This window comes from Rhinolophus sinicus, linkage group LG09, assembly GCF_036562045.2.
Source record: "Rhinolophus sinicus isolate RSC01 linkage group LG09, ASM3656204v1, whole genome shotgun sequence".
Lineage (NCBI taxonomy): Eukaryota > Metazoa > Chordata > Mammalia > Chiroptera > Rhinolophidae > Rhinolophus > Rhinolophus sinicus.
In genome coordinates this window covers 39,864,422-39,880,421 of record NC_133758.1, presented here as the reverse complement: position 1 = coordinate 39,880,421, position 16,000 = coordinate 39,864,422, and the positions used below count along the sequence as shown (strand labels likewise).

Sequence of the window (16,000 nt, the reverse complement as noted above, 5' to 3'; positions counted from 1 at the left end):
GTGGTAAGAGCAAGGATTTTACCAGACCAATGGGGTCTCAGATTTGGCTCTGTGGTGGTGAGTTCAAAGCAGGAAAGGTGGTAACCTCCTATAGGCTACACATGAGGCAGTCTCCCCACAGGGATAATGGCAGCTGTCCCTCTAGCCCTCGTCTTGAAGCCACATAACTCAGTCTTTCCCTGTACGTGTCTTGTACTTCTTGAGTTTCTGCCCCTCTGACGGAACCCAGGGTGAGTGCTTGCAAGTGAGTGAGTCTGTGAGCAGGCCCTTTAAGAGGGTGTCTGGGTTTCCAGCCACCTTCTGTCTCACCAGGAAGGATGGATGGAATCCTTGCTAATTTTCATTGCCAGATGTGGTGGAGACTCTTCTTTCCAGTACAGGACCACTGTGCTGGGGAGCCCAGTGTGGGGCTGAAACCCCTCCCTGTTCAGCGGAGACCTCCACCACCGAGGTGTCCCTCCCAGTACTCATCCACTACCTGTGGATGTGGGGTCAGCCTGTTTCACATCTCTGTCCCTTCTACCAGTCTTGATGTTGTCTCCCCTTTATATCCTTAGTTATAGGGCTTCTGTTCAGCTTATCAAAATAATTCTTGAGGTTGATTGATATATAATTTAGTTGTAATTTTAATGTGATGCTGGGAGCCAGCAGGCTTAGCAATTTACCTATTTCACCATCGTGAACTTTCCTTCAAAAACTATTAGCAAACTAGAAATAGAAAGGAAATTCTCTCTTTTTGTGAAAATGGCATCTGCTAAAAATGTACAGCAAACTGTTTAATGGTGTGACTTTAGAATATCCTCATTAAAGGAGAAAATAAAGAAAAAATGCATGCTGTTCTTGGTAATACTCAGTATTTTAGCTGGTTGTCCTAGCCAATTATTTAAGTCTACTGTAAATTGTAGAAAAAAATGTAAAATAACTGTCATTATTTGCAAATGACTTGAATATCTTCCTGGAACCCCCCAAAATAAAACAATTATGAGAATCATAGGAGTATAGAAATGTGACATTTAAAATCAATTAGCAAATATCAAAAGTTTTCCTACACACCAGGAACATCCACTTAGAGAATAAAATGGAGTAACACATCCGTTTTACAACTGCAATAGTCTTGTAAAATACCTACGAGTACAACTATCAAAAAGAAGTCCTGAATAATTGGAAACACATGTTATATCTCTGTAGTAACAATGCAGTAGCTGTAAATATGCTGGTTTTAATTTGGCAATAAATATGCTCCATTTAATTTGGCAAAGATTTATCCTTTTGTTTTTTTAGGGTTTCTTCTGAAAGCAGATAAAACCAGCCAACATTTTCTTTTCTCATTTTACCAGCGAGGAAAGTGAAGCTTCAAGTGGTTTTTGTGACCCAGCACACAAATGCATACATAATTCAGGACACAAATATCTATACGGTACTAACTGTCTAATTCTTGGCTTCATGGCTGTTTCATATTAGCCCATTTTCTATATTCTGTTTAGGCCAAGGTATGTATTTCTTTTAAAAACTAAACTGAGAAACAGGTATGAATTGAGGATGATTCTCCTTTCTCTGCAGTGTCGTGGATATTTTAATTGGTACTGATAAAAACTCCCACAGATCGTTTTTATTTTAAAATATTTTGGTGAAAAACAAGGGGAAATATATTTCCACTGTTGTCATGGCTGTTCATTGTAATTCCTCAATAAATGATCAAACAAAACTAGAATTAATTTTGGAGTTATGCTTACTCTTGAGATAATGTCATTAAGCTCCATAAATGGTCTAAGTACTTTCCAGTTTAATTAGAGTGCTTATAACAGAAAGACCATGACACTTTCTTCACAGTTTACTGCCTAAAGAAATATATTATGTTAGTTTTCTAAGGCTGTGTAACAAATTACTACAAATTTGGTGGCTTAAAATGACATAAATTTAATTTCTCATAACTCTAGAGGCCAGAAGTCAAATCATTTGCACTGGGATGAAATCATTTACACTCCCCCTGAAATAAACCCTACTCTGGAGGAAATGGGAGCAGAGTTTGAATACTAGTCAGTTGTTAGCTTGTTGACCTTGACCAACCTGCTTGACCTCTTTGAACTTCAGTTTCTTCATCTGAAAATGGAACTAACACATCACTATCTCAGAGAGATTTTAAAAGAATTAAGAGACTGGATGCTGATACAAATATCACTTTATTCCTTTTTGCTTTACTTGCATTCAGAGCTTGGTTTTGACTAGTCTGTGTATCTTCAGAAACTACTACCATCCCAGGCACGTAGACGTTACTCAATAAATAAATGTTCAGCAAGTAGTTGTCTGTCCTCTGAAGGGTATTGTGACATTGCACTGTCACGCACTAAACCCAGCTGGGGACAGCTTGGTAGTGATGGCTTATCCAGAAATACCCTGTGTGTGATATTTGAATGTCATTAACTTAGTGAACTGGGGAGATACGTGAAGAACAGAATCCCTAAGACTGGTTTCTGTGTAAATATGTTAAATCGACTGCATGTGTGACGCAGGAAAAGAACTGTTGATCCATAAACGGAAAAGTTAGCTGTTTGTCATGAGGGTCCAGGTCTCTCTCTCCACACACGTATGTTCTTCATAAACAATGGATTGATGTTTCACCTCATTCATATTTTGGCCTTGTGCCTACAGTCACTGTGAATGTCGAACTTCAGAGTTGTGGGTCTCTTCTACATTTCCGTGAGGTTTCTCCAACTAGCTGCTTGAGAGACTAAGCTACTTGAGAACGGTAATTAGTGATACAGTGACATGTATATTCCATGGCTACCTGGTCAGCATTCATGGATAGTGAGAAGGGCTTGAACGCTATGGGCTGATCTTCCTGACAACAGAGTAATGGAGCATGAGCAGTTACTGAGCCAGCCATGTCCTTGATTAATGAGTCATTTGGCTTCTAATGTCCCTGAGTCACAGACTGTCCTCAAGATCTCCTGGCTGACTCATCACTGAGGTGTATTGTGTCCTAGGGGCCTGCTGCAGTGACCATGCATCAATCACTAACAGAGCCAAGGAACATGGTAGGGACTGGTTCTAAGGGCAACCCCTCTCCCAAGACACTTCACGCCCCCCTCCCCCAGCTGCCAGGGAGAGGAGAGAGCATGAGGGACCTTGGGAAGGGAGTGGTGAAGAGCAGCAGAGGGGGCACGGAGAGGAGGGCTGAGTGCAGGGCAGGGAGAGCAGTGCTGGCAGCAGTGGAACAACAAGGAATGCTCCTAGGCGTGCGTCACTGAGAGCAGACTGGCAGATCTTTGGCATTTAGGATTTGCGTTTATTATCGATTCTCGATACTTAACACCTGCCATTGCTGTGTTTTGGATTTAATCTAACCCTTTTGATGCTGGTGATGCTTTTTAGGTGCTCTGATCAGGTGCTTGTGGCATCAGGTTGGCAGACGCAGAGAGAGATCTTTAGTGGAAGGAAACTCTAAATGTATTTAACCAGGAATAAGTAGAACAGACATTGGAGAGAGTATTGGGTTTTAGACAGTCTTGATGAAAGCAAAAGTCAGAACTACAGTCTGGATCCTCAGAGAATTTCTGAAGCGTTGGGATAGATGTGATGACCAGAAGCAGTCGGAGAGCAGTATTCTGGGATATAGAATCACTCTCTCAGTTGTACGGTGGAGAATGAGTTGCAGAAGGAGAGAGTGCTGAGGGCTGGACTAATGGACTGTCTTCATGCAGTCACTCAGCACTGACTGAGTCTTTCCGGGCCCGGGGTGGGTGTACACAGGAAGACAAAATACAGTCCCTACCCTCATACGACTTATCTGGTAGCAAGGAGCTAGATTAGCAAATTTATAATAGAATCAATCGGTTCTATTGTACAGGATTGAAGGCGGCTGGGAGAAGGTGGGCGTGAGCTGAGTCCTTTACTGGTGGAATCTCCTGCCTGAGTGAAAGAAGTCCCGTGCGCTTAGGTTCATCTCACACTGTGTGAGGCAAATTGGAGCGTTTCCCATAAAAAATCTTTAAATCACGTTCTTCTTTACTTCTTCATTGGTTTTAAATAGCCCTTAAGGGAAAAGATGCTTCTGAATTATGATATTACAGTGTTAACAGCAGATTCGCCAGTAACTCTGTTGTCTCTTTTTCCTAGTGTCAGATCAACAGTGCCTTGGCTTCCTTCCACACGGCTTTGGAACTCGCAGTAGATCAGAGAGAAATCCAACATGTGTGTCTGTATGAAATTGGTAAACATGAAATGTCTGTGTAGCTTCTTGTCATGAAATAACTACGAATTTATCTATTAATGCACTCAGCTTATGTCAGCTTTTGCAACAACAACAACAAATTTTTCATAAGGGTTCATACTTTTTAGAATTTCAGCCCAATACTACAAGGTCACATCGTATAGCACATACAAGAGGAATGAAGAAGGGGTAGAGAAAGGGAACATGATGAGGTCGTGATGGGAATTAAAGGGGAATTGGGACTCAAAAGGCGATCTGCACTGAGATGGAAGAACACGTGAAGAGCCCTGGGGTGGCAGTTGATAGCTGTCAGGTGGGGCCCGGTGTTGCCTGCCACTTGCTGGCCCGCTGTGGACATAATTGTCTTCCTGAATCTTTTTAGAGAAAAGTGCAAACTCAAAGACTGGGAGCCACCCAGTAAGCAATATTATATTTTATATGCCCATTATGGTTAGGGTGGGAATGAAGTATAGTGCAGTGGAAAATGTATTTTTATGTCATCTATACTACTCTGGAGCTGTTTGGTAGCCATAATGTAGAATGGAATATGTTGCAAAGAACTTGAGTTAAAAGACCTAGCTTTGGCGGCCTTTTTCATGCACTTTTTTCATGGCCACACAGAAAGGTTCAGTCAACAGGAGATACTGTTACAATAGGGATGAAATTCCTTGAATTTCGTTGTTGCTACTCCTTACCAGAATGACAGTCTAAAAGATGGGGTCCTTCTCAGCTCTGCTACTAACCTACAGAGTTATTAGGTGGGCAGGCACTTAATTTCTAACTGGCTTGCCGTCTTCTTCTCATAACAGTTGGAGAATTAATAGAATCATTAATGAGCAAGTGAGTGCTTTAAGACTTTTTGAGGTAGTCACTGTATCTACGTAACCTAATGGTATTGCTTTTTCTATGCCTATGCCTGTTCTGGAGAAGTACTGCTGGGCTTTTGGTAATCTAACAACTGTAGGAGACAAAATGGAATGTATAGATATGTTTACATCCCTTTCTTCTACACTGAATAATTGGTGGTGAAAGCAGAAATGCCTTGTCTTACTCAAAATGTCTCATTGAAAGTACGTTATAGAGAGAAAATTTTTTTTAAGTTTTCACATACTGTACATACAATATTCACAGAGAAAGATACAGGATCAGAGACCTGTAGCTTAGAGACGGGGTGTGAAGCTCACCACAGCACTGGAGGCCTGTATACTAAGGCTACTTCTCTCACAGGTTGGTGCAGCATGATAGAGCTCAATTTCAAGGATGCATTTGATTCCTTTGAGAGGCTGAAAAATGAGTCCAGGTGGTCCCAGTGCTATTATGCCTATTTAACTGCGGGTGAGTACACGTCTTCTACCATGATTTAGCGCACACGTGTGGGCAGATGCAAGGATGAGGGCGGGAGCATGCAGAAGTTGTGTTCTTTCTCAATTTTCTCAACTAAAATAAAATTACCCATGAATGATTTGTGCTGCCAAGTAAATAGCAGCAAAATACAGGGTTCGCTGACCCAGCAGATCTCGGGGCATTTCCGTAATAGGCACCACGCACCACGCGTCTTCCCCAATCTCCCCCGCTGGACTGGTTTGGTCACGTGCTCTGTCTTGGAAATGCTTATTGCAAGGTTTTCCCTGTTTTTGTGCATTTTACCCTAAACAGTCTCAACCTTACCCCTCTATTTTCTAAAATGTATAATTTTATTTATTAGGAATTTAAAGAGTAAGAATTTCACATGTCTTTTTCATTGTGTTAATATCTTTGTTTGGAATGTTAGTCCTTGGTTACCAAGTTGCATAGATTTTGATTAGTCTGCTGCAACCTTGTTTTACCTATTAAGCCTGTTCTATTCACAGTGTGATTCTGAGGAACACGAGGTGTTTCAACACTACGTGTTTTATAGCAGACGTACCGCTAATTTCTAATACGGCTATGAGGGTTTCTTGCCTTTTTGCCCGTGTATGAGGAGATAGTTAAAGATGTACTGCCACCTGGTGGACGAAAGGGTTGTCTGTGTCCTGAGAGAAATAAGTGCCCTTGTGATGTAGAATTGTAGAGGTCAGAATTGAAGAAACCCAAGTGGTGGCTGTACATTTTCTGGATCTAATGATGAATTCTCCGTATACAGCCATACAAGTGATGCTTTTACTTAAAATTCAAGTAAATTTTTTAAAAAATCCAAACATTATTTTAAATATTTTCTTATGTCCCGGAATAATGAATTTGGATTTAATGAAACACCTCCTGTCATTCTATCCCCTTAACTGATTATTTAAAATACGATTCAATTAACAGTGACCAATATGTACATCCTGGATGTTCTTAAGCTGCAGTCCATTAGCCATCCGGATGAAAACCGTTTATCTCCACACTCCTTACTGCAATCCTCACAGGGTATCCATTTTCATATAGCTCTGTAGCTTACACCGTGTGATCAAGAAATGCGATTAAAATTTAATTAAAAATTGATTACAGTAAAAGACACAATGCCATTAATCCCCCTCAAAATACTCCCCCTCACTTCAAACACTCTCATCCTATCATTCTTGCCACTTTCTGAAGCAGTTCTGGAAGTCCGCTTTCGTGAGTGTCTTTAGTTGTGTTGTTGCGGTTGCCTCAATGTCCTGAATTCATTCAAAATGTTTACCTTTCATAGTAATTTTGATGTTGGGGAAGAGCCAGAAGTCCTACGGTGCCAGATCCAGTGGATAAGGAGGATTAGGACACACTGTAATGTTTTTATTTGATAGAAATTGCCGTACCAGAACCGATGTGTGACACAGAGCCTTTCCGTTGTGATTACAAAATACGGTGATGTTGCTACTGAGTGCCATCCAACAAAAAGGCAGGGATCCTCAGGATGGGAAGTGGTGCGTCAAACCTTAGTAACAGTGTGTGACAAGTTTCAACTTGTTTGGTGCAGTTAGTCCGGTGTGATCTACGGTTGAGAGAAGGTGTCTTTTAAAGTGTGGCATAAATCATCCTCCATCATGACAATATTCCATGTCACACATCGCTTCTGCTGTACAGCTATTTCTGTCTAATAAAAACATTACGTTGTGTCCTCATCCTCCTTATTCACCGCATCTGGAGCCGTGCAACTTCTGACTCATCAAAATGATTCAGGACATCAAGGCAGTCACGACAGCACAACTAAAGACAATAACAAAAGAGGACTTCCAGAACTGCTTCAGAAAGTGGCAAGAACAATGGGATAATTGTGTTTGAAGCAAGGGGGAATATTTTGAGCGGGATTAATGGCAATGTGCCTTTTACTGTAATTAAATTTTTTTATTTAAACATTCACCGTATTGTTTGATCACACCTTGTATTTTCATTTCTCTTTAAGCTTGCCACAAAGTGGATGGTTCATCTGTCATTGGATTAAACTATTTGCTTCTTGGTGCCATACACAAATGTCTAGGAAACTCAGAAGTTGCTCTTCAGTAAACTGTTAATGTTGGTGTCATGGCTAAGAAAAATAACATGTGAGAACATAGATACATGCTTGTGAATAAGAAAAATGAAAAAGCATTAAACAACCAAACCTCCTATGGGAATGTAAGCTTATCTACTTTAATTAATATTGTCTCCTCAAATCCTAGAAGCTGATGATGGTTAATACTAGTTTTTAGTGTAACTTCAGATTCTTACTTCTTTACATACAGGCTTCTTTTTCCTGGTACTAGTTTTTTATCAAAGATGACAGTCTAACCTGGAAGAGGAGGAAATGAGGGTGCAGACAGTTTTGAAAAAGCAGAATGAAGCCTCTTAGTTAGACAAACACAAAAATGAATTGGCGTGTCAGCGTGTGTGCTCACTTTTCCTCTCTCTATGACTGCAGATAACTGATGCAGTACTGGAAATGAGGCCTCGAAATCTGTTGGCTTAGGGTAGTCTATGTGCGTATTATATGAAAAAGCACCACTCATTACTTTCAAATAGAGTTGGAGGGACTTTTCTGAGTTTTTTGTTTTTGTTTATTAATTATATCCCAGTGTTATTTTGATTACTGTTTGAAAGAGTTTATATGCAATAATAGGAGACTTTAGACTTTAATTCCTAGAGTGTTGATGTACTTGTATGATAATTTTAAATTAATATTTTAGTACGGGGTCATAGTAGTTATTACAGAGCTCTGAATAGCTTCTTTTAGATCATAGGCTTAAGTATCAGCAAGATACAGACAAGACACATGTCAAGAGATGGTTCTTGGCTTGTGTGCTTTCTGTTTTAAATATTATAAAGTGGGATGTTCAGACTTTGAGATGCAGATAAAGGTGTTCTCTGCAACAAAATCAGTAGAGGCTGGAATGTCACTGGAAAAATAAGTAGCATGAATTTGACTGACAGATGGGTAGCATATTCTGGAAGAAGCTCACCAGAGAAGCATGGAAAGGACTTCTAAGAATGGATGAGAATGGATGGGAAGGAAGAAAGATGCAGAAAGAAGAGAAAATCTGATATAGAATACAGAAATAAGATGAGTCCCCCTTCTTGTGTCCTGAAGATGTGATGAGCCTTAAGTGGGAAAAGGAGCCTAATTAGAGAAATCAGTTAATTCCAATGACATTTGTATTACTTTCAGTTCTTTCAGTGAGCTGTTAAGGATGAGTTGTGTCATCAGAATAAGTTATGAGGTTGGACAATTAAGTTCGTGAACTAGTCCTAGAAAAAGTGCTACACACCTCACTGCAGAATATCACTACAGTCACCTTCGAAGTACTCTCCTCGGGAAGCTATGCACCAATTCTAGCACCTAGTCCACCCTTCAAAGCAATTTTGGAACTCTTTTTCTGGAATGGCCATCAGAGCTGTCATTGTACTACCCTTGATATCCTGAATGTCATCAAAATGTCTTCCTTTCAATATTTCCTTTATCTTGGGGTAAAGAAAGGAGTCATTGGGGGCCAGATCAGGTGAGTAAAAAGGGTGTTCCAATACAGTTATTTGTTTACTGGCTAAAAACTCCCTCACAGACAGTGTCGTGTGAGCTGGTGCATTGTCGTGATGCAAGAGCCATGAATTGTTGGCAAAAAGTTTGGGTTGTTTTCATCTAACTTTTTCACGCAACCTTTTCAGCAGTTCCAAATAGTAAACTTGGTTAACTGTTTGTCCAGTTGGTACAAATTCATAATGAATAATTTCTCTGATATCAAAAAAGGTTAGCAACATCATTGGAACAAGTTCATGAACTTAATTGTCAGCATATGTTCAGCTATATGCTTGCGATGAACTTGGTTGTCTTCTATTAAACAAACCAGAGGTAAGATCTGATATGCATATTTTCTTTTTTTTTTTTTTTTTAAGGACACATTTATTCATCATAATGATCAGACTATTACATTTAGCAATCAATAGCATGGGTGCAAAACACAAAAATCTATGGGCCGGCCCGGTGGCTCAGGCGGTTAGAGCTCCATGCTCCTAACTCCAAAGTCTGCCGGTTCGATTCCCACATGGGCCAGTGGACTCTCAAACACAAGGTTGCCAGTTCAATTCCTCGAGTCCCGCAAGGGATGGTGGGCTGCGCCCCCTGCAAGTGGCAGTGGCAACTGGACCTGGAGCTGAGCTGCGCCCTCCACAACTAAGATTGAAAGGACAACAACTTGGCTTTGGAAAAATGTCCTGGAAGTACACACTGTTCCCCAATAAAGTCCTGTTCCCCTTAAAAGAAAACCTACATTAAAACCCTTTGTTGGAATGCTTTACACAGAACGGAAACTAAAATAACCTATTATACAATTAGTCACAAATACAGTCCTCAAGTTTTTTTGCCCATGAGTATTGTCTAAAACATGTCTTCTTTGTAGCAGCTAGGCCCTGCCACCACTGTGCTTGGCTGAGTTGACAAATCTGTCATAACCTGTAGCTTCCCTGTCACTTCTCTGGCTCTCCTCTCCTGCTAAGCTTTGTTTTCTGGCAGTAATTAATACCTTCTGCCACTGCCATAGCTACTGCTGCTGCTGGAACCACCATAGCCACCTTGGTTTTGTGTCTTGGTAAAGCATTGGCCTCCACCACCATAGGGGCCAGAGCCTCTGCCTCCAAAGTTTATTTCTTTCATGGGTCCAAAATTTGAAGCTTGATTGTTGTAATTGCCAAAATCGTTGTAGCTTCAGCCACCTCCAAAATTGCTTCCATCATTACCAAATCCATGATAGCCGTCTCCACTGCCACCATACCCTCCACCACCACAACTGCCACCAAAGCACCTCAACCACTGAAGTTTCCTCCACGACCAAAGTTGTCATTCCCACCAAAACCACCTCCTCAACCACCACTGAAGTTTCCAGAACCACTTCGACCTCTTTGACTGGATGAAGCACTGGCCATCTCTTGCTTAGATAGGGCTTTCCTTACTTCCCAGTTGTGGCCATTCACCGTATGGTATTTCTGAATGACAATCTTGTCTGCAGAGTCATGGTCATCAAAGGCTACAAAACCAAAGCCTCTCTTCTTGCCACTGCCTCGGTCAGTCATGATTTCCATCACTTCAATTTCCCCATACTGTTCAAAATCATCTCTTAGGTGATGTTCTTCAGTGTCTTCTTTAATATCACCCACAAACATCTTTTTCACAGATAAGTGCACACCAGGTCTTTGAGAATCTTCTCCTGAGACAGCCCTCTTTGGTTCCACAACTCCTCCATCCACCCTGTGTGGCCTTGCCTTCATGGCTGCACCCACCTCCTCCACGGTGGCATAGGAGACAAACCCGAAGCCTCTGGAGCGCTTGCTGTTTGGGTCTCTCATCACCACTCAGTCTGTGAGTGTTCCCCATTGCTCAGAATGGCTCCTCAGACTCTCATCGGTTGTTTCAAAGCTCCAAGCTCCGATGAAGAGCTTCCACAGCTGCTCCAGCTCTTTGGGAAACTGACTTACACATGACGAGCTCGGGAGGGGAGACTTTAAACGATGCTTCCTCAGCGGCGTCCATGGACAGAAAAGGTGATATATTTTCTTAAATAAGATTCATCATCAAAAATGTGCAAATGAGCAGACACAGAGCATTCTCTTTTTTAAATGATTAAACATAGTGCTTTCTTCTTTCTTTTCCTTGATTTCATGTAGGATGAGACCAAGAAGCTAATCATTCTATCTGCGTTTAAGGCGATAATGTCTTCTCTGGAATTAGATTTATAAATGTTAACTTTTTGACAAAAATTTATTTGGGGGAAAATTCGTTGCCGTTTTTAGAATGGAATGCTACGATGTAGTGTGGTCCACTCGGAGGGACACAGAATCGCATTCTAATTCTCGCTCTGCCATTTCCTTCAGTGAATGACACTGGTTACATTACTTAACCACATCCCTTCTTCCTAAACAGGATAAAAAATACCTTTCTTGTCAATGTAATAAAGATCGTAGTGAGAATAAATGAGAGTGATGTGGATGATTATTTTTAACATTTTAGCATACCATATAAATTTAAGCTGACAATTACTATTAAGATGTATATGTAATAGTATATTCAATTACTATTAATGTATATTTAAGTACAATGGGCAGTTTGTTTCATAGGATTTCAATAGTGCTGCATTTGCTTGGTACCTTCTTTTAGAAGCTCAGTGACATATTATTGGCTTTATAATGTTCAAATTTTTAGTAAGTTCAACTCACCTTTCAAATGTATGGACTTTCTAAAAGTTGAGCTATGTCACAAAAACATGATTAAAGCACACCCCTTATATATGCAGCCTATCTTGCCAAACGTAGGCTTTTAATTGGTAAGACTTTCCATTTGAAATTCTAATTTTACAAAATAGAAAATGGAATTTAATGAATTTTGATAGAAATTCCTAACACTAGTCTTTTTTTGAAGGTAATTTTTATTCCTAATGCAGCCTTAACATATATACATAAAATATAACAAGACTGATCTATTCCTTGAAAAGTGAAATTATGTCCTCAATCATTAACGCCTTCAAAAGGAAATACAACTTACTGACTTCAAATACACTTTTTAACTATCACCGATTTTAGGTAGTTTAGTAAGATCTTAACCTAAACAACTATAACACTTAAAAGCTGTTATCCTTTATAGAATTACCGTGAAGATTATGAAAAATTTTTTATCAAGTAATGTCTTGATGTAAACTTATTAACATCATTATATTAAGGAAAAATTGAGTCATTCTAATTGAGTGAGTAATTGACTCACCTCTATGTCTACTATAAATTGATTCAGTTAGCATTTCTTCCTATTGTAACATTTTCTGCTTGAGTGTATATAAGTATAGGCATTAAGAGATAATGTTTTTCTTCCATTCATAGACTGTGGCAAGAGGCAGAACTCTACTTCTTCAAGCAAAGGTAAAAATACTGAATTTGCCTCTTTCCGGTGGCCTTCTTAGCCTCTGTAATATATACTTAAGTCTGATTTCAAGAAATTTTGTGAAATGATTGTTCTGGTTGATATTTCTGGAAAGGAAAAGTTATGATAATTGAATCCAGTGAGCACTTAAGTGAAATTACCAATATCATCAAAAACTCCTATGAAATTGCTCATTCAGCTTTAGAAACATTCTGCTTATTTCATTGGGAAAATAACTTTTGCTATTTCGTAACTACATTCTTGAATTAAGAATTTCTAACAGCGACTTACATTGAGCACAATTTAAGATTCCTGTGTCAGGAATAACATGAGGGAAATTTTCCAACACATTCAGTTGAGATTTTAAAAATGAACACAGTTTGAGGTTTGGAGAATAAGAAAGTCAAGTGGATGTAAAGCCTTTAGTGGGAGTGTGAGAGATTTTACGTTGGAAAGCTTAGTGTGGTTTACACTTGAATTTTCAGTCCAAATACTGTTGGAACAGTTATTCAATTTTCAAAGGTTACATAAAGATCGGTACCTTAAAGTTTTTTAAAGAATTGTTCCTGTGTTAACTGCCTTAAAAATTTTCTATTTCTCCAGAGAGATTGATTTCAGGATTTCAAATAAGTTTGTGTTCAGTTCACTTAACTGAATAGACAACTTGACACCACCCCGTAGGCTTTCTTTGACTAGTCAAAAAACAGGTCTGTTTATGAACCGTCTCTCCTCGGTTTGGTACAGGATAGCCCCTAACATGGCGGTAGGGTATGGAGAGGGGTAGATGGTGATGCTAAAGGCTCTAACAAAAGCACAGTGCAAGTACACTGTACCATTAGATTACTGAAATCCTAGTACACTGTTTGAGTTGAGTAATTCTAACTGTTACCTGGCCTGTGTGCTATGACTTACCCAACCTGTGCACTACGTGATCTGCCCGGAAACAGTTTGGTGTAAATTGCTCGTTACCCCTTGCTGGTGAAGAAAATAATCATATAAGTGGAATTGTTTACATCTATGTGTGCTTAATGTTGGCATCACTCACTCTTCCGCTTTCCTATTTTGGAGGCTCTGAAGCGGATCTTCTAATTTATAAGTGGCAATATATATTTTTGTATTAGATTGTGCCTATGATGAGAGAAATGTCTAATGTATATTTGATGTGCTCTGGACACATTATAGTCTGACACTTGAAAGCATGTTCTAATGATAATGTAATATGAACCTTTGTGGTTAGTAGATTTAGGATTTTACTTTTATTGGGTTAGGTATCTTTTTTATTTCAGCACATGATAGCTAAGTGTTTGAGTTAAGAATTCCGATTTTCAGACATCACAACAAATGACAATATTTATTGCAGCATATTATATGCCAATTATATGCAGAATTTGCTCTTCTATGTTTCTGTCAACTAAAATGAAAGGATAACACATACCTGATCTTTAAAATTCACTCGTGTGTGTGTGTGTGTGTGTGTGTGTGTGTGTGTGTGCGCTGTTTTGGTATATAAACTCTCTATGTTGATTACTTACTTAAGCAAATTGTGGTGGCAAGTATTCAAATATAGCTCTGTACCTATGAAGATATACATTCATACAGTCATGGTATACTGTTGGTATTTCATATGTTTTTTGGATGTTATTGATGGTATATTTTCTGGAAAAAAAAAATGTGCAGCCCAGATCATCTCAAGAAGATCATAGTAGAGGAAGGAGACTTGGAAGATAGGAAGAGGAAGTACAGAAAGAGAAAAAGACAAGGGGAGCAAGAGAATGGAAAGTTGGTCCCTAAAAGATGTGCCTCTTCTTCAGTAAAGTGTGCAAAAATCAACCAGTGCACACTGTAATTGGCTTCCTTGTGAAAACTAGCACGGGACCTGAGCTCTAGCTCCTAGTTGACTGGGGTATGAAATAGAAGCAACACACTTCACGCAGGTGAAGTCTGGGGTATGCTTTCTCCCCCAACAGGCCAGTGGTTCTCAAATATTAGTTTTACACATTAGTCCTCTCTGAGGTTCTGATTCAGCAAGTTATAGGTAGACCATACAAAGGCATTTATAACGAGCTCCAAGAATGATTTTAATGTGGGTGGTCTAAATTAGGGGAAATTTGCCCTATGTTATCATCTTTGGTAAGTATTTAGTAAATCTGAGAGAAGAATCAAACAAATAGAATTATGTAGCCAGGTTATGATCAGTTATAGAGTGTATATCATTGGGCCACTGGGGAAATGCTTTTAACCAATGTCTTTCTAAGTTAGGAGATTCCTGAGCTGAGTTTTAAAGGACAAGAATGCAATCAAGGAGAACATGATGGCTAGAAGGATGTCTCAGTCATTGTACCCAATGAACAAAGGCACAGAGGGGACAAACAACATGTGTGTTCAGGACCAATCTCTAGAGAGTCAAGTAGGAAGCAAATGGTAATACTGTGAGATGGGAGTAACTTGAGGTCACAACAAAGACCATGGACTTCTATAGAGGAAGGATTTGGGGCTGGGGACAGGAAGCAATGAATAACGAAGTGGATTCCCATTTTAGTTAGATCCCTAGTGACTGCAAAGGGAGATGAACACAAGGACAAGAAGATTGTAAAACCACATCAAATCATTAAAAGTTCTAGAAATCAAAGCAGCAAATAGTGGTTTGAAATTTGGGCGTTAAATGTTTTCACTGTAACAATTTGCCTTTCAGAGGGATTTGGACAAAAATCATCATTAAAGAAGTGTGGAAAGAGTGAAAGCGTGCCCTCTGAGTTACTGGTATTATGCATAGTAACTAACACCTAGTCGGTGTTCAAGATGGCCCACCAAATTCAGCTACACAAGCATAAATGTCTCGAATTCCAAAAGACACCACAAGTAGGGTCTCAAATGTTACACTTGGGGTTTTTAGTAGCTCAGTTTCTTTGATAGTTAAATGTATTGTAAATCAAACCATCAGAAATCACGACAGCCTCATTCACGTCACTTTTATTTACATTACCAAAGTGGGGCTGGGGACAGCGATGAATGACCGAAAAATGTACCCTTTGTAGACCTATCATCACATCAAAGTCTAAAAGAGCATGTCATGCAGGGTGTCATGCGGGGTCTCAGCTTCCAGTCCCCACATAAGAACGCAGGGTATGGTGAGGCCAGAAAGGAACACCAACAGAGCCAAGGATGCGGGGTTCATACCAGTATAGTCTCAGTGGCGGCTGGGTTGGAGACACAGGAAGCAGGATCCACAGGATCCGCAGCTTGCTGTCCCCTTCTCTGCCAACCAACCTCACTTGCTGACTGCAATCTGCTGCTTGCCTGCTTAGCCATGGCAATTATATCAGTGGCTAATGGCTAACCGGTAACAGCTGATGGCCAATTAGTCACAGCTGATGGCCATCTACTACCTGAACCAGCACCTTTCCATGTGAGGCTGAGAGCCTGGAAACTGCTTTCTGGGACTCTGTCCCCACAGAGCATTTCTTCTTTACTTTTAAAAT

The 16,000-nt window shown here is 39.9% G+C and overlaps 1 pseudogene; it reads right to left on the bottom strand.

Annotated features, from left to right (window-relative positions):
- Positions 1-9,989: 9,989 nt before the first annotated feature.
- On the bottom strand, positions 9,990-15,830 carry LOC141573109 (heterogeneous nuclear ribonucleoprotein A1-like 2; annotated as a pseudogene).
- Between the last annotated feature and the right edge of the window lie 170 nt (positions 15,831-16,000).